General features: G+C 42.9%; 1 pseudogene; it reads right to left on the bottom strand.

Annotated features, from left to right (window-relative positions):
- Nucleotides 1-17,941, bottom strand: part of LOC119352576 — a 35,594-nt pseudogene extending 17,653 nt beyond the window's left edge.
- Nucleotides 17,942-18,579: the final 638 nt, after the last annotated feature.

Raw genomic sequence — 18,579 nt, 5'->3', positions numbered from 1 at the left:
TATTTTACTTTATTTCTACTAAAGAACAGAAAATATAAAGAGGGTACAGAAGGTTGTGCTTCTAGTTTCATCCATCTCATGCTCATCAAAAAGAATCCACTAACAAGGTTGATCAAGTCTTGTTAACAAACTCATTCCGATAATCATGGAACCGGAGAAATTTCGAATAACACTATGTTACCTCAACGGGGATATGGACATCCCCAACAATAAGTATATCATATTTCTTTTTGACAGTAGGAAGAGGAAATTCAAAACCTTCAAATATAATCGAGGGAATTTTTCCAATAGAGTTGACACTATAAACTTTAGGTTGTTTCCTCGGAAAGTGCACCGTATGCTCATTACCATTAACATGAAAAGTGACATTGCCTTTGTTACAATCAATAACAGCCCCTGTAGTATTAAGGAAAGGTCTTCCAAGAATAATAGACATACTATCATCCTCAGGAATATCAAGAATAACAAAATCCATTAAAATAGTAACGTTTGCAACCACAACAGGTACATCCTCACAAATACCGACAGGTATAGCAGTTGATTTATCAGCCATTTGCAAAGATATTTCAGTAGGTGTCAACTTATTCAAGTCAAGTCTATGATATAAAGAGAGAGGCATAACACTAACACCAGCTCCAAGATCACATAAAGCAGTTTTAACATAATTTCTTTTAATGGAGCATGGTATAGTAGGTACTCCTGGATCTCCAAGTTTCTTTGGTATTCCACCCTTAAAAGTGTAATTAGCAAGCATGGTGGAAATTTCAGCCTCCGGTATCTTTCTTTTATTAGTAATGATATCCTTCATATACTTAGCATAAGGATTTGTTTTGAGCACATCAGTCAATCGCATACGCAAAAAGATAGGTCTAATCATTTCAGCAAAGCGCTCAAAATCCTCATCATCCTTTTTCTTGGATGGTTTCGGAGGAAAATGCATGGGTTTCTGAACCCATGGTTCTCTTTCTTTACCATGTTTCCTAGCAACGAAGTCTCTTTTATCATAATGTTGATTCTTTGATTGTGGATTATCAAGATCAACAACAGGTTCAACTTCTACATCATTATCATTACTAGGTTGAGCATCATCATGAACATCATCATTAACATTTTCACTAGGTTCATGTTCATTACCAGATTGTGTTTCAGCATCAGACATAGAGATATCATTTGGATTATCAGGTGGTTCAGCAATAGGTTCACTAGAAGTTTGCATAGTTCTATCATTTTTCGTTTTCTTCCTTTTAGAAGAACTAGGTGCATCAATATTATTTCTTTGAGAATCTTGCTCGATTCTCTTAGGGTGGCCTTCAGGATACAAAGGTTCCTGAGTCATTCTACCAGTTCTAGTAGCCACTCTAACAGCATAATCATTTTTCTTACTATTCATTTAATCAAGCATTTCTTTCTGAGCTTTAAGTACTTGTTCTACTTGAGTGGTAACCATAGAAGCATGTTTGCTAACAAGTTTAAGTTCACCTCTAATATTATCCATATAATCACTCAAGCGTTTAATCATAAAGGTATTCTGCTTTAGTTGTCTACCAAAATAAGCATTAAAGTCATCTTGCTTAAACATAAAGTCATCAAACTCATGCAAGCACTGACTAGCAATTTTAGTAGGAGGGACTTCAACTTTATCATATCTATAGAGAGAATTTACCTTTACTACCTGTGTCGGGATATCGGGAGGTTCTTCAGTAAATAAGTAATTGAGATCATATACTTCTTCAACAGGCGGTAAATTAAGACCATGTATTTCTTCAATAGGAGGTAAATTCTTAACATCTTCAGCTTTAATACCTTTTTCTTTCATAGATTTCTTTTCCTCTTGCATATCTTCGGGACTGAGAAATAGAACACCTCTCTTCTTCGGAGTTGGTTTAGGAATAGGCTCAGTAATTGGCTCAGGAGCTAGCTCAGGAGTTGGCTCGGGAGGTGGCTCAGGAGGTGCCCAATTATTTTCATTTGCCAACATATTATTCAATAAAATTTCAGCGTCATCCGGTGTTCTTTCCCTGAAAAGAGAACCAGCACAACTATCCAGGTAATCTCTGGAAGCATCAGTTAGTCCATTATAAAAGATATCAAATATTTCAGGTTTCTTAAGAGGATGATCAGGCAAAGCATTAAGTAACTTGAGAAGCCTCCCCCAAGCTTGTGGGAGACTCTCTTCTTCAATTTGCACAAAATTGTATATTTCCCTCAAAGCAGCTTGTTTCTTATGAGCAGGGAAATATTTAGCAGAGAAGTAATAAATCATATCCTGGGGACTTTGCACACAGGCAGGATCAAGAGAATTAAACCATTTCTTAGCATCATCCTTTAATGAGAATGGAAATATTTTGAGTATATAAAAGTGGCGCGATCTCAGATTATTAGTAAACAGGGCAGCTATTTCATCTAACTTACGAAGATGTGCCACAACAGTTTCAGATTCATAGCCATAAAAAGGATCAGATTCAACCAAAGTAATTATATCTGGATCAACAGTAATATCATAATAATCCTAATCAGGAACACAGATAGGTGAAGTAGCAAAAGCAGGGTCGGGTCTCATCCTACCTCTAAAAGATTCCTTACTCCACTTAATTAGTAACCTCTTACGTTCAGGTTTATCCGGACAAGCAAGAATAGCTTCATAAGATTCATTATTAAAAAGATAACCCTCAGGAATAACAGGCATAGGTTCATCATCACTAACATCATCGTGTTCAGGTTCACTAATTTCTCTTTCTCTAGACTTAGAAATTTGCTCATCTAGAAATTCACCAAGTGGCACAATAGTATCAAGCATAGAAGTAGTTTCATCATAAGTATCATGCATAGCAGAAGTGGCATCATCAATAACATGTGACATATCAGAATTCATAGCAGTAGTAGGTTTAGGTGTCGCTAGCTTACTCATAACAGAAGGTGAATCAAGTGCAGAGCTAGATGGCAGTTCCTTACCTCCCCTCGTAGTTGAGGGAAATTTTTTTGTCTTAGCGTCTTTCAAGTTCTTCATAGTTTCCAGCAGATATAAATCCCAAGTGACTCAAAGAATAGAGCTATGCTCCCCGGCAACGGCGCCAGAAAAAGGTCTTGATAACTCACAAGTATAGGGGATCGCAACAGTTTTCGAGGGTAAAGTATTCAACCCAAATTTGTTGATTCGACACAAGGGGAGCCAAAGAATATTCTCAAGTATTAGCAGCTGAGTTGTCAATTCAACCACACCTGGAAACTTAGTATCTGCAGCAAAGTGTTTAGTAGCAAAGTAATATGATAGTGGTGATAATGGTAACAAAGTAAAGACAACAAAAGTAATGTTTTTGGTATTTTTGTAGTGATTGTAACAGTAGCAACAGAAAAGTAAATAAGCGTAAACCAGTATATGGAAAACTCGTAGGCACCGGATCAATGATGGATAATTATGCCGGATGTGTTTCATCATGTAACAGTCATAACATAGGGTGACACAGAACTAGCTCCAGTTCATCAATATAATGTAGGCATGTATTCCGTAAATAGTCATACGTGCTTATGGAAAAGAACTTGCATGACATCTTTTGTCCTACCCTCCCGTGGCAGCGGGGTCCTATTGGAAACTAAGGGATATTAAGGCCTCCTTATAATAGAGAACCGGAACAAAGCATTAACACATAGTGAATACATGAACTCCTCAAACTATGGTCATCACTGGGAGTGGTCCCGATTATTGTCACTTCGGGGTTGCCGGATCATAACACATAGTACGTGACTATAGACTTGCAAGATAGGATCTAGAACTCACATATATTCATGAAAACATAATAGGTTCAGATCTGAAATCATGGCACTCGGGCCCTAGTGACAAGCATTAAGCATAGCAAAGTCATAGCAACATCAATCTCAGAACATAGTGGATACTAGGGATCAAACCCTAACAAAACTAACTCGATTACATGATAAATCTCATCCAACCCATCACCATCCAGCAAGCCTACGATGCAATTACTCACGCACGGCGGTGAGCATCATGAAATTGGTGATGGAGGATGGTTGATGATGACGACGGCGACGAATCCCCCTCTCCGAAGCCCCGAATGGACTCCAGATCAGCCCTCCCGAGAGAGATTAGGGCTTGGCGGCGGCTTCGTATCGTAAAACGCGATGAAACTTTCTCTCTGATTTTTTTTCTCCTCGAAAGCCAATACATGGAGTTGGAGTTGGCGTCGGAGGGCCACCAGGGGGCCCATGAGGTAGGGGGCGCACCCAGGGGGGAGGGGCGCGCCCCCCCACCCTCGTGGACAGGGTGTGGGCCCCCTGGTCTTCATCTTTGGCGAGGATTTTTTTATTATTTATTCTAAGATATTTCGTGGAGTTTCAGGTCATTCCGAGAACTTTTGTTTTCTGCACATAAAACAACACCATGGCAATTCTGCTGAAAACGGCGTCAGTCCGGGTTAGTTCCATTCAAATCATACAAGTTAGAGTCCAAAACAAGGGCAAAAGTGTTTGGAAAAGTAGATACGACGGAGACGTATCAATCACTACTGTTCTTTGGTTTAAGGTAATGATGAACTTGTATTAATTTGGTCACTTTTCTATTCATGATTTTCTGTAATGGTTTTTGATACACTTAATTATATAATTCACGAAGACGGACCGGTAATGGATGTACGGTGACAGATGCACCTGCGAGTATATTGAGGGCCTGCATAATTTTCTCGAAGTGGCTAAGGCAAATGATACGTCTCCAACGTATCTATAATTTTTGATTGTTCCATGCTGTTATATTATCATTCTTGGATGTTTTACAATCATTTGGTAGTCATTTGATATCACTTTCTGGTACTAACCTATTGACATAGTGCCATGTGTCAGTTGTTGTTTTCTGCATGTTTTTTACATCGCAGGAAATCAATATCAAACAGAGTCCAAACACCGCGAAACTTTCTGCAGATTTTTTATGGGCCAGAAGACACCCAATGGGCCAGAACTGCACCTAGGGGGTGCCCCGAGGGGGGCACAACCTCAAAAGGACGGATACATAATTGAAAGCACATTGGCATTTTCTTTATTTGCACAACAACAAAAGGAGTCCCCTCTCCGAGAAGCGCCCTTTTGATGGATACATGAAGAGCATCTTCAGGTTTTCGCCGGAACTGAGATTGCGCATTTCCTGTGATCATGTATATGGATTTTGCATGTATAACTGCACCTGCTTCCCCAACCTAAAAGTTTGAACCCAAGCACCGCGGGTCACGAAAGAATTCCGAACATTCTCAATTATCAGAAACGAAAGATACATTTGTTTGTATGTCACACGGCAACAAACTAGTGTTGCGGCGGATATAATAGAATTAGTAAACCCTAAGAAGAGGATGCAACATAAGGATACACATGGTCATTGACAGATGACAGGGAGGGAGGCTGGCTTTCACCAAACAATAGTTACAATAAGAGCCGGCCTCCAAGATTTAGATCCTAGATTGACAGGAAGCTTCTCTCTACTTGCTGTTTGTACCTTGTCGATGCCCAGCCAGACGGGGCCGACGGCAGCTCCTTTCTACATTCCAGACACCACAAAAGAGAACCAACCACCCTACGTACGTCGCTACTGGGGCGAGCCTGACAACATCCCAGGCCACCCTCATCACGCCACCATGCCTCGACTCTGCCTCCTGGAATGTCCTTCCAGATGCCTCGGAAGGGTGGGGAATCTCCCTCCACTTCTCGACCTTGAGCTCGGTGACGTCGATGATGCAGATGTGGCTCTCCGCCAGGCTCTTCCCTTGGGCCCTGCCCTCAACCTGGAAGATCTCGCCCCTGTCGACTTCGTTCCCTTCCTTGTCGATCAGCAGAACGGGGTGGCCAGGCTCGAATGACAATGATCTTGTGAACGGGCGGCTCGTCATCATGTCTTGTGTAGTCGACTAGCAGGCTGCCTCTCATCCTCGTCCCGGCCCGGAGACCACTTTCCTTGCTAGGTTCTGGTGTTTTGAAATGGTCTACACTTCTGCAGCGTGGGAACTCCATGCTGGTAGCAGTACTGGGACCCGGATAGCCCACGCTAGTCGTTCTCGCAACGCCAAGATGGATTAGGTTCTGACCGACTGAATTTTGCAGGACCCCGGCATTTGTACCTAGTGGCACGGTTTCTTGGAGTCTCAATATCTCATCCCTAGCATTTCCATCTTGTTTCATGGGGGGTGTCGCCAAAGACTCTTCGATGTTTTGCACATCCTGCTAGCATCAATTTCGGATTGCATTGGGATCAAATACAATACCTAGTCAATGGCCAATATTAAGGCAATCAACAATGTTACCTTAGGAGGGGCATCCTTATCCATATTGGGGTCTGGAACACCAGCCCTTGTTGGCTGGGGCTGCTGCACCGGTTGCAAGTCTACCTTCATTTCTGATGTGACATCACTTTTTGCCACCTAAAACATCACATAATGAAATCATCTAACATGAGAAATTGAGGTACTGGCAACAACTTTCAGTAGACTGCTAAGAAGTGTGAAGCTGCCACCCAATGCATGGCTCCAGGCTATTTTGTAGTTTACACACACACACTGAGCACACCCATCACAACAACCATACAAAAGAAACAGTGACTTTGCTTGAGGGCAGTATGCACTTTTAAACTATCCTTGTAGAAATGTAATTTACTACTTTTACAGATTATCCCTTGAGAACCAGAGAAGAAGAGAGACCCTAAACATGATGCTTTGAAAAGAATAATAAATGAGTAAAGCAAACAAACCTGCGATATTCTCTGTCCAACTTGCGATTTACACCAATGTTGGGAGCAGGATCCCCTGACGTGGGGCCACTGGCAGGTGGGTCTGGGCCCACACGGCAGTGTGTGGGCCGTACGTCACAGGAGCCGCGTCCCCAACGTTGCAACTTATAAGCAAAATCACTGCAGAGAGGAAAAGTAAAGTTTAGAGAAGCATCAACAAAGAAGTTGTCGGATGAGTGCAACAAATTCAAACCAATCAGGCATACAACAAGAGAAGCATAAAGAATACTGTTTCTATGTGGCACACCAGGACCAGTCAGAATGACATTACCCACCTTAATAGTTGCGCATCTTCCTCATTTAACAAGTTGCCAGGGATCAATGATTTAGCATAATGGGACAAAGTGTTGGTTTTGATCTGACGGCTTAAACAGGCCAGTTAGATCTATTAGTCTAACAGAAAATAAATAAAGGGATAACGATAAGTGAAAGGGTCCACGTACCAACGTACGTGAGCCTCGATCAGAACTAACGCGCTCTGATCGGGGGCGCCCAAAAACCATCTCAGGTTTTGGGTCCCCTGTCGCCAGCGCCATATTAAAAGGATACGGGAGAGAGCTGGCCACCTGCGAGATCACAATTCACGTAAGGTTTACTCTCCTCCCGATATTCTCTCACCCCATCCGATCAGGGGGAGTGCTGCAGCGACGGGAAGACCTAAGCCAGCCGCCGCCGTTGTCCCTGTGCAGTGCCGGTGGCGCCATGAAGGAATCAGGACGTCGAGGAGAACCTCTACTTCGACTACATCACCCCTGCATCAAGCCTGCACCACGCAAGCGATCATGTCCATTACCGTGACATGTAAGGATCCCCTAAACCCTTCTCTGTTCATGCTTTTAGGTGATCTAGATGCAATCAGTTCTTGCTAATGGCATCCCAGAGATGCATAATTATTCCAACAATGGTATCAGTCGCCAATTTTGATTGCAATAGGTCCCTACATTATTTATCTGTAGATCAACATCAAGTTTTAGATAAAGTCAGGTTTAGGGTTTTTAAGATCATGATTGCAAGTTTAGCCCTATGATCATGCTACTATTTGACGTTCATGCCAATTGCCATCTGCAAATAATTATGTGATACACTAATTATGCTTCGAATCATTACTGTTAATGTCAGTTCCTTTTAATTAACCCATGTTAAAGATTAATGCTCATGGTTATGTCACGGTTAATTAGAATCAATCATGTTTAAGTACTGATTCCGGTTTTTGATAAACAAATTAGAAGGCAGAGGGATCAACAGTAGCAAACCCTCCCATGTTCAAGAACCCTAGAATTTTTCCCCAATTCGAAAGAACCCTAATTCTGAAATTAGGAGTGTTTTCACCACAAATCACGCACTATGTACACGAATTGGAGAAGAATGAGGAGAATCCTCACCTAATGCGCCGCGTAGCCGCCTTTCCCTTCGGGGCCCGCACTGCGTCCACCGTAGTGCGAGGGCGGAGACGCCGCGACGCCGTCGCCTCCCACCGGAGCGACGCGTGGAACGTCTACTAGCCGCCACCGCCGCTACTTGAATGGACGAGCTCATCGCCGTCGCCCGTCATGTCGCGGTGGCCGGCGTCCCTCCTCCCTTGATGCGCCATGAAGCACGGACGCCGGGGCCACGTTCGACGGGGGAGCGTGCGGGATTCATCCTGCTGCACGCTCCTCCGGCGAGCGCAGCCGCCGCGCCGCCATGGCCGGCGCGCCTCGAGCCGCCGTTGAATGTCGCCGCCGCTCTCTGTAGCGCTAAACGCGGGGAGTCAGGGGAGAAAGTGAGACTAGGGTTAGGCCGGTCGGCATTTTTGTTCCGGCCGCATGCCGCGCCAGTCGTCCAATTCGATCGGACGGCTCACAGCGACGCGGAGTGCCGACTCGGGCCGGCGGGCATTAATGGGCCATTTTCGGCCATGGGCTTCAGCCTAGGTTGCCTTAGCCCAGCGCGTTTTTTTATTACGGTTTTTCGCTGCTCGGTTGGGCTATTGAATAACTGTGGGTATTTTGGGCCGTCGCATTTTTCTGTGTTTTCCAGTGCACTGTAAGTTAATATCTTTCATGTTTTGCACTGTTTAAAACAGAAAATGCCTAAAAATAAAATGAACACATTATTATTCTGGGTAAAATTGAACCAACGAGATTTTTTATTCAGGATTTATTATGTGTTTTGCATGATGAATTTTTAGACATCAAAAACAATGATATTTTCTTTCATGTTGATGTTTAAATTCAGAATGAAATGACTCTAATTTTAATTCGGACCAACGTTGTTTTATCATTATGAGTCATCCCCTATGATATTTTAATTCCATGTTTTTTCTGTCCAACGGTGTTTTGACATGGAGTTGAAATTAAATACTTGGCATGTTTGTTTATTTACCAACGTAAATTTATAATCATGCAAGTTTACTTATGAATTTTTATGATGATTTCAGCTTCCGCTCCATTTCGGTCCGACACGATCGAACCACTTACGGGGAGTAATTTCCCTCGTTGGAAGTCCCAAGTCGTATTATGTTTGGGTTGTAATGAATTTGACTATGCCTTGAGGGAAGAAAAACCTGTGGCACCTATTGCAGATGCTACAGGGTATGCAGAACTCAAGAAGAATTATGATGCTACAGGGTATGCGCTTCTCATCATGAAACTGACAATATCGCCGGACATTTCTGAAGCACTCCCTAAGAAAGACACTGCTAAAGAATTCCTCACTGAAATGGAGGAGCAATTTAAAGGCTCCGACAAAGTGTATGCTCATGAGCTTTTTGCTAAACTTCTTCGGAAATACACTATTGACGGAAACGTTAGGCAACACATACTGAGGGTGGTAAATGCTTACACCAAACTTAAGGCTTTGGAGTGTTCTTTAAGTGAAGCCCTTCTTGTCATAATTATTTTTGAGTCTCTTCCAGAAGAGTTTGAACAATTTAAGGTCAACTATAACTCTCTAAGGGAAAAATGGCCACTCTCTGAGATGACCGCAAGGATCGTCAGGAGGAAGAGAGGATCATGGGGCAGAAGAAAGACCATGTTTTTCATGTTGGCTCTAACAAGAGAAACCATGACGGGCAAGGTTTTCCCAAGCCTCAGAAAAAGCAAGTCAAGAAAGAAGGCACTAAGCCATTCAACCCTAAGGCATTCAAGGGTAAAGAAGCCGGCAGTTCTTCTTCTACTCCTAGCAGCTCCACTGCTAGAGAAAATGCTTGTAACTTCCGCAAAGAGGAGGGACACTATCAAAGGGACTGCCCAGGCTTTCTAAAATGGATGAACAAAAGAGGTATTGATGAAATTACTTTTGTAGATGAATCTCTTTATGTCGATTTTTCTATAAAGTCATGGTGGATTGATTCAGGGGCAACCACTCACGTTGCTAACTCGATGCAGGGATTCGATACGATCCAAACTATAAGAGGAGGAACAAGAAAGCTTAAGGTTGCGAACGGAGTTGAGGCCGATGTTGAAGCTGTGGGATCTCTCACGTTGCAGCTACACACTGGCCACACTCTTAGATTGAATAATGTTATTTATGTGCCTACCTTAAGTAGGAATTTGATTTCAGTTTCTCGTTTAGATGATGATATGTATGAGTGCCATTTTAGCAAGAAACAATTTGCTTTGATCAAATGTAATAAGAATGTAGGCATCGGTGTTAGACGAGGCCAACTATACATGTTATCTCTTAATAATGATTCCGTTATGCATGTGAGTGATGAAATTAATGTTGAGAAGAAATGGAAAGGAGTTAGTAATTCTTCGAAATTGTGGCATTGTCGTTTGGGCCACATTTCGAGGGGGAGAATGGAATGCTTAGTTAAAAATGAAATACTCCTCCCATTAGACTTATCAGATGCAGACAAATGTGTTGACTGCATTAAAGGAAAATTTGCAAAAACAATTAAGAAAGGAGCAGTAAGAGCCACAGGGGTTTTAGAATTAATTCACACCGACATATGTGGACCCCTTAATGTTAAGTCTGTAGATGGTTTTGATTCATTCATTACATTCACAGACGACTTTTCCCGCTATGGATATATTTATCCCATACGTGACCGATCGAAAGCTTTGGAGAAATTCAAAGTCTATAAAGCGGAGGTTGAAAATCAACTGAACGCGAAAATCAAAGTTGTACGGTCTGATCGCGGGGGAGAGTATTATGATAGGCATGCTCCTTATGGGCAGATTCCTGGACCTTTTGCCAAGTTCTTATCTGAAAATGGAATCATTGCTCAATACTCAATGCCTGGTGAACCACAACAAAATGGTGTGGCCGAGCGTCGCAACCGCACCCTTATGGATATGGTGCGAAGCATGCTTAGTCACTCGAGTTTACCAGTAAGCCTGTGGATAGAGGCATTAAAGACAGCTGCACACATACTAAATCTTGATCCAACTAAGTCAGCACCAAACACACCTTACGAGATGTGGGCGGGAAAGAAACCGAGCTTGAATTACTTACGGGTGTGGGGTTGCCCTGCTGAAGCTAAAGTTTTCAATCCACAACTTAAGAAATTGGATCCAAAAACAGTCAGTTGTTTTTTCGTTGGATACCCTCATAGGGGAAAGGGATATCGTTTTTATTGTCCAAGTCACACCACCAAATTTGTGGAGACTAGACAAGCGGTATTTTTTTAGGATAATGAGGTCACAAATTTAAGGGAGATCGATCTTGAGGAGAAGCGGGTTTGTGTGCCATCCCCGACTATCCAAGAGATTGTTTTTCCAATACGAAGAAATGTGACATCTGATGATCCTGAATCTCATGGTTCAGTCTCTCGGTCGAATGGTGATCTAGAAACTAATAATGAGAATCCAAACACAAATGAGGATCTCCAAGAAAATAATGAAAATGATGATGTTCCACCACCACCTCCGCCCATGGGTAGACCACGGCATGAGAGGAAGAAATCCATATCAGATGATTATATCACTTTTCTAATGGAGGACATGAATGATATGGGAAAGGTGGAGGATCCAACCTCCTATAAGGAAGCCATTAAAAGAGAAAATTCGTCCAAATGGTTGGTTGCCATGGAAGACGAGTTGAAATCTATGGGCTCAAACGACGTATGGGACTTAGTAGAAGTTTCCGATGTAGCTAAGAAATTAGGCTGCAAGTGGGTCTACAAAAACCAAGTATGGTTCCAAAGGGAATGTCGAACGGTTCAAGGCAAGGCTAGTGGCAAAAGGGTATACACAGAGAGAAGGCATTGATTATAAGCAAACCTTCTCTCCTGTGTCAACCAAGGATTCTTTCAGAATAATAATGGCATTAGTAGCTCATTACGACCTAGAACTACACCAAATGGATGTTAAAACGGCATTTCTAAATGGTGACTTAAAGAAAACGTTTACATGGCTCAGCCAGAAGGATTTGTTGTGGAAGGGAAGGAACATTTGGCATGTCGTCTAAAGAAATCGATTTATGGCTTGAAGCAAGCTTCAAGAGAGTGGTACCTCAAGTTTGATACAATTATCAAAACTTTTGGTTTCACCGAAAATGTTGTGGACAACTGCATATACGTTAAGTTTAAAGGCAGTAAGTTCACATTTTTAGTCCTATACGTTGATGACGTATTGTTGGCATGTAGCGATAAGGATATGCTGCATGAGACCAAGAATTTTCTGTCATCTAGTTTTGATATGAAAGATATTGGTGAAGCCTCGTATGTCCTCGGCATCGAGATTCATCAAGATAGGTCCAGAGGAACGTTAGGACTATCTCAAAAGGCATACTTTGAGAGAGTACTGAAAAAATTCAATATGCATAAGTGCTAACCCTCACCTGCTCCTATAGTTAAGGGCGATAAGTTTGGGACATTTCAATGTCCGAGGAACCAATGTGAAACTGATCAGATGAAGTCGGTTCCTTATGCTTCAGCTGTCGGAAGCATCATGTATGCTCAAGTGTGTACACACCCAGATTTATGTTTTGTAACTGGGATGCTTGGCAGATACCAATCAAATCCAGGACTGGACCACTGGAAGGCCGCAAAGAAAGTCTTGCGTTATATGCAAGGAACTAAGGATTTCATGCTTACATATAAAAGAATGATAACCTAGAAATTGTTGGTTATTCAGACTCTGATTTTGCCGCGTGTGGAGATAGTAAGAGATCCACGTCAGGTTATATATTCACACTCGTGGGAGGAGTTATATCATGGAAAAGCGCCAAACAAACATTAACTGCTGGATCTACGATGCAAGCAGAATTTGTAGCATGTTACGAGGCCACCGGGCAGGCTGTATGGCTGAAGAATTTTATTCCTGGACTTAAAGTGGTTGACAGCATATCTAAACCAATTTTATTGTACTGCGATAATGAACCGGCAGTTTTCTATACGAGTAACAACAGGTCAAGTAATGCTGCCAAACACATTGACATAAAGTATCGTGTTGTGAAAGATAGAATCCAGGATCAAACAGTTGATGTTAAACACATAAGAACGAAGCATATGCTTGCGGATCCGCTAACAAAAGGCTTACCACCCAGTATTTTTCGTGAGCATGTTGCCGGCATGGGACTACTGGAAGCCTTATGATTCTGGAATAAGAGGACCATTAAAATAAACCAGTCCCCAATTAGCAAAATGTTTTCCATTTTAAAATAGGAGGGTGTGCTATAAGTGTTGAGGTTCTATAGCGTTTCGAGCTGTAGTAACACCTCACTTTGGTACATCATTCCTATGTAGAATGGGCGAATGAAGTTAAGCCTAACGATCAAGGGGGAGAATGTTGGTTTTGATCTGACGGCTTAAACAAGCCAGTTAGATCTATTAGTCTGACAGAAAAAAATAAAGGGATAACGGTAAGTGAAAGGGTCCACGTACCAACGTACGTGAGCCTCGATCAGAACTAACGCGCCCTGATCGGGGGCGCCCAAAAACCAACTCAGGTTTTGGGTCCCCTGTCGCCAGCGCCATATTAAAAGGATACGGGAGAGAGCTGGCCACCTGCGAGATCACAATTCACGTAAGGTTTACTCTCCTTCCGATATTCTCTCACCCCATCCGATCAGGGGGAGTGCTGCAGCGACGGGAAGACCTAAGCCAGCCGCCGCCGCTGTCCCTGGGCAGTGCCGGTGGCGCCCTGAAGGAATCAGGACGTCGAGGAGAACCTCTACTTCGACTACATCACCCCTGCATCAAGCCTGCACCAAGCAGGCGATCATGTCCACTGCCGTGACATGTAATGATCCCCTAAACCCTTCTCTGTTCATGCTTTTAGGTGATCTAGATGCAATCAGTTCCTGCTAATGGCATCCCAGAGATGCATAATTATTCCAACACAAAGATCCTGCAAACCAAGCAAAAGAAGAAGTTAAGTATGCAATGGAGATGAATTAACATAATCACAATAAATTGCAAAACAAAAAAGACAAGTGACTGTACCCAAGTTTGTACAAACTATAGTGATCTCATCAGCCGCTGGATGGTCCAATGATGGCTTGGGACTCTCTGATAACAAGTATTTCTGAAATTTCTGAAGAAAGAGGTCTCTTTCTTGCTCTGTTAACATACATGGCAATGGAACTTGCGTTTAACAAGGTTACACAAAAAATCGTACGGCATCTCATAGCTACTGAGAGAAGATCTGATCTTCGCATATGTTTGGAACAAAGACGTGCAAATTTGCTATTATTTTCACCACACAGGATGTTCTTGTCTGTTCATATTGTATTGAAGGCATGCTGATAGAGCAAAAATTGCATGAATAGTTAACTTTAGCTTCAGTCAGCACATTTGAAGCAGCTAACAGTGCCAGGTCAGCTGCACCAAATGGATCATAATCCAGATTAGTGTCATCTTCCATCACTGGCAGATCTACAGAGCACCAACTCGAGACAAACTCATCATGAGGAGTCGCCAAAATTTGCGTCAGAAAGGGAATCTGCAGAAAAGATGAACAAAAATTAAATTCGCTAAAGTAACAGTTTTGCAGTTGCAAAAAGACGATATATAACCCTATCAAAGTAGGTATTAATAAAGGCAGTCTGTTTCAAAGCTTACAGTATTAGTTATGAAGGAAGATCTAAAGTTTGAAACATCAGAAAAGACGTCAACGAGGCACAATGCACTGATAAGCACAGAACCCATGGGGTAACTCTTATCATGCGAACCGGCAGCAGGTTTCTGTTTCCTTCCAAATGCGATCTTCAGCAAATCAAGAACCTGCAGCAATCATTGTGATAAATTTGATAGCAACTGAATGATATTTTCAGATGCTGCAAAAAATGAGTTATTTCATCCCCAGCTGTGGTCAGAACTAACCTCCAGCCCTAGTTGCATGCTCTTTGGTAAAGTGGCGACTTCATCGAGGTAAGAAATACTTTCAGATTCACACAGTTGTAACAACTACAGAGTGTTTATACCAGGCATTAGTTATAAACTCAACACTGGCAGTACACAGTACTAGTACTTGAAAAACAAAGTAATTCAAGACTCATAACAAATTTACAATAGAAAGGATTTTAGCCTTCTGTCTGGAAATGGAAGAAGCGATATCAGTTGATCCTTTCAGCCATTCTGGGCTTCAATATCGTAATCGAGAGTGACAGTATACCTCCATTTCTACAGAGCTCCTGCGTTTAGTAACTTCTTGAGTCAATATCCTCAAGGGGCATACACCATGTAATGATATACAGAAACAGTAACATATTTGAGTACATACTCACTTCTTTTACCAGAAACACAGGAAGATGTATGTGTGTCACTAAATTAAAGTATTGTTCCACACACTAGATTAGTCTAAGTTAATCTATTTTCTGGAAATCTTATGCAAGGGACCGTGTGCGTTTTCACCTGTAATAACTGGATCTGGACATCTTGGTTTCGTTTCTGCAAATGAAATGGAACAGGGGCTCTGCCCTTTTCTTCTAAAAAAAATCTTATGCAAGGGGGCAGCAACATGGAATTGAACTAAAACCGGAGTAGAATTTAAACATTAACATGTTATAAATTCTGGAAGCTAGCTATATGCTTTCATATTTCACAGTTTCTTCAGAATCAAGCCATGAAACGAAATAATCACTAAATTACCATACGGGTTACCAACTACTTACCTTTGGATGTGCAAGAAGATTATGAACAAGTTCATGCCACAGAGATGAGAAGTAACTCGTCATCAGATGAAGACTTCCTGCTACAAGTGATGAATGTATGAAGGGAGAAGCGCCGAGATGATCTTCCTAATTTAGAACAATAGCTGTTACCAGAAATTAGTATGAAATGGTAACAGTTAAGTATAGGCATGCCGCCCTCACTAAATAATTTGGTGGTTGCCGAACCTTCTTCCAGTGGGACAGAACGGACAGCAGATAGAATATCAGGTCCATAACTTGTTCAGATAACTTCACATCATCCAGAAGAACCTGCACGAAGATAAACAAGGATTGTGACTCGATGCTCATCTTTTACTCATTTAGCATTTATAATCATACAGTAAAAGCAAAATTACTGAACGAATTAAGCTTTATCGGAGACAAGACACAAAGACCATATGATGTGATTCATGAGTCAACTATGACATGGAGAAAGAGAGAAGTCGCAGAACATCAAGATTCAAATGAGCAGGGTAAGAAATTGATATATGATGAAGCGGACGAGCAAGTTACCTGCTCCAGCTTTGTGTGGCGAGTTGCTAGCTCAGACAAAGAATGCAAAAAGCGCACGCCACGGAGCACATATGACAAATCTGAACCTCTTCCGACATCCAAACTTAGAGCAAGAAGATGGAGAGGAAGCGATGACACAAGCTTCTCCATGTCCACCTGCGAAGAAGAAGATGTGTCAGCGAAAGAGTGGCTGAAATAGATGTAAAGATACATTGTACGTAATAAGCAAGCACCTGGTCTGGACCTCCACCTTGCGCCTTGGACTGCAAGACGAAGCTGTCCGACTCGAGTTAGCGAATCGAGTTACATGAGTAATACTGAAGAACAAAAAACTGTTGGAAAGCTCTCTAATTTCAGACAGAATTGGTGCTACGACTGAGGGATCGGTGTAGCCAGAGTTTCAGAGGTCAACTGCCTCTAGACAGTCAGATTCCAGTTGCACGTGCGTGTAGCCGCGAAGCCGGGCGAAGATGGTACCATCGCGTAAGGAGAGCACCTTAGCAGTGAACGAATCTGTGCCCCCTAGATGGGGTTTGCACCATGCACCCAAGAATGCCAAGGAAGAACGGGCGAGGCCTCCAATGCCTGAATCTCGGTGGATCGCTGCGTTAGTGTTGATCTTGATGTAGTTTGCTTTCGGAGGTCGCCAACCATGGTCCGGCATAGGTATGAAGGCCTGTCCGGGAATGTCCAGCAACGCAAGATCTTCTCGAATTCGTCTAACCGAGCTGGCTGGATCGATGATCTCCTGATCATGCGTACGTCTGTTGTGGGACATCCAAATCGCCCACATAACCGTAATGATCGTAGCACGATCCTTGTCAGAAAAGGGTTGATCACACAATATATCTCTTGTCCAAGTCGGAGACTAAGGCCCCGCTTGGCATCAGTGTATTTTTATACACTTGTATTTACTTTACAGGGGTATGACACCGGTCATACTTGATTTTCATCTGTAAAAGGAAACGACGGATGGAGGTCTGTATAATTTACACGCGTATGGCGCTGTGAAACGCCAATCCAATCAGGGCCTAAGCCGGGTATACAATACAAAGCTATCCTTGAGGAAAATTTCAAGGTTGATCTTCCGGAATTCTATGTGAGCACGCAGTCAGTATCGGTGTCGAAGCGGAAGATGCGGTTGGCATGGTCGGCAACGATGACCTTGTTCTCCGAGGTTGTCACGAAGAAAAGTCACAAAGCAAATGAACGTCCATAAGGACTGGCACACTGGCGGCCTCACAGTCACCAGGGTGGTCGGCGGCTTGATCTTGGGTGCTGCCATCTTCACCATCGCCAAGTCAGCCTTGCAGTTCTCCTTGTGTTGCGCGCCGAGGCCTTGGCGGGCGTGAGCATTAGCACCACCTTGGTGTGCGCGGCCGCTTCTTTAGGTGTCTGGTAGAACAAGTCGACCTTGGAGAGGTCCAAGCGCCGAAGCGAATACAAGTCATTGTGCCCGTTGAACACCCCCAGGTTCAAGAAAACCGTCGCCCGACAACGTTGTCGCTTATCGAAGTCGAGTGGCGCAGATGATCTACTGGCGGCGATGAACCTGGAAGAGCAGAACGACATGAGAGTTGGATGGGAGGTAGAGGTGGCCTAGAGCGTCATGACGCATTTGTACCGATCATCGTCGATGGGACCTCCTACTCAGCAACCCGCGTGCTGGAACCCGGCCGCGCGCATCCCCTCGCTCCCCAACACGCCCTTTGGGGTGGGCCCATGTGCGGGCCAGGACGCCCCCTAATTTTTTCCTTTTGTTTTGTCAATAATGCAGGATATAAAAAAGTTCTAGATTTCAAAAAAGTATTGAATTTTGAAAAATGAATGGATTAAAAAGTATTGAATTCAAAAAAGTAGTCTCTTGATGCTCATATGATGTACCGTCCTCCTCTGCAACCATGCTCATATGATGTACCGTCCTCCTCTGCAACCATGCTCATATGATGTACCGTCCTCCTCTGCTAACCAAGTGGATTCAACTGAAGTCTGATCACTGATCAACATCACGTTGAAGGAGAATAGAACGGAGATAGTTTATCTTCTGGGTTGAATCCCAAGTCCCTCCAACCAGCCACAATTCTTTTGCAGAAGAGTGAACTAGTCTACCAAACCATCTGTCATCTTTGCGCACCATTGATTGCTCTACTGCAGTTTTTTTAGTAGTTTATCTTCTACACTCTTTGTCCCGATAGATAATTGTGATAATA

This window comes from Triticum dicoccoides, chromosome 2A, assembly GCF_002162155.2.
Source record: "Triticum dicoccoides isolate Atlit2015 ecotype Zavitan chromosome 2A, WEW_v2.0, whole genome shotgun sequence".
In the NCBI taxonomy this organism is placed as follows: Eukaryota; Viridiplantae; Streptophyta; class Magnoliopsida; order Poales; family Poaceae; genus Triticum; species Triticum dicoccoides.
Note: the sequence above shows the minus strand (reverse complement) of the source record. Positions and strands in the feature narration are given on the sequence as shown.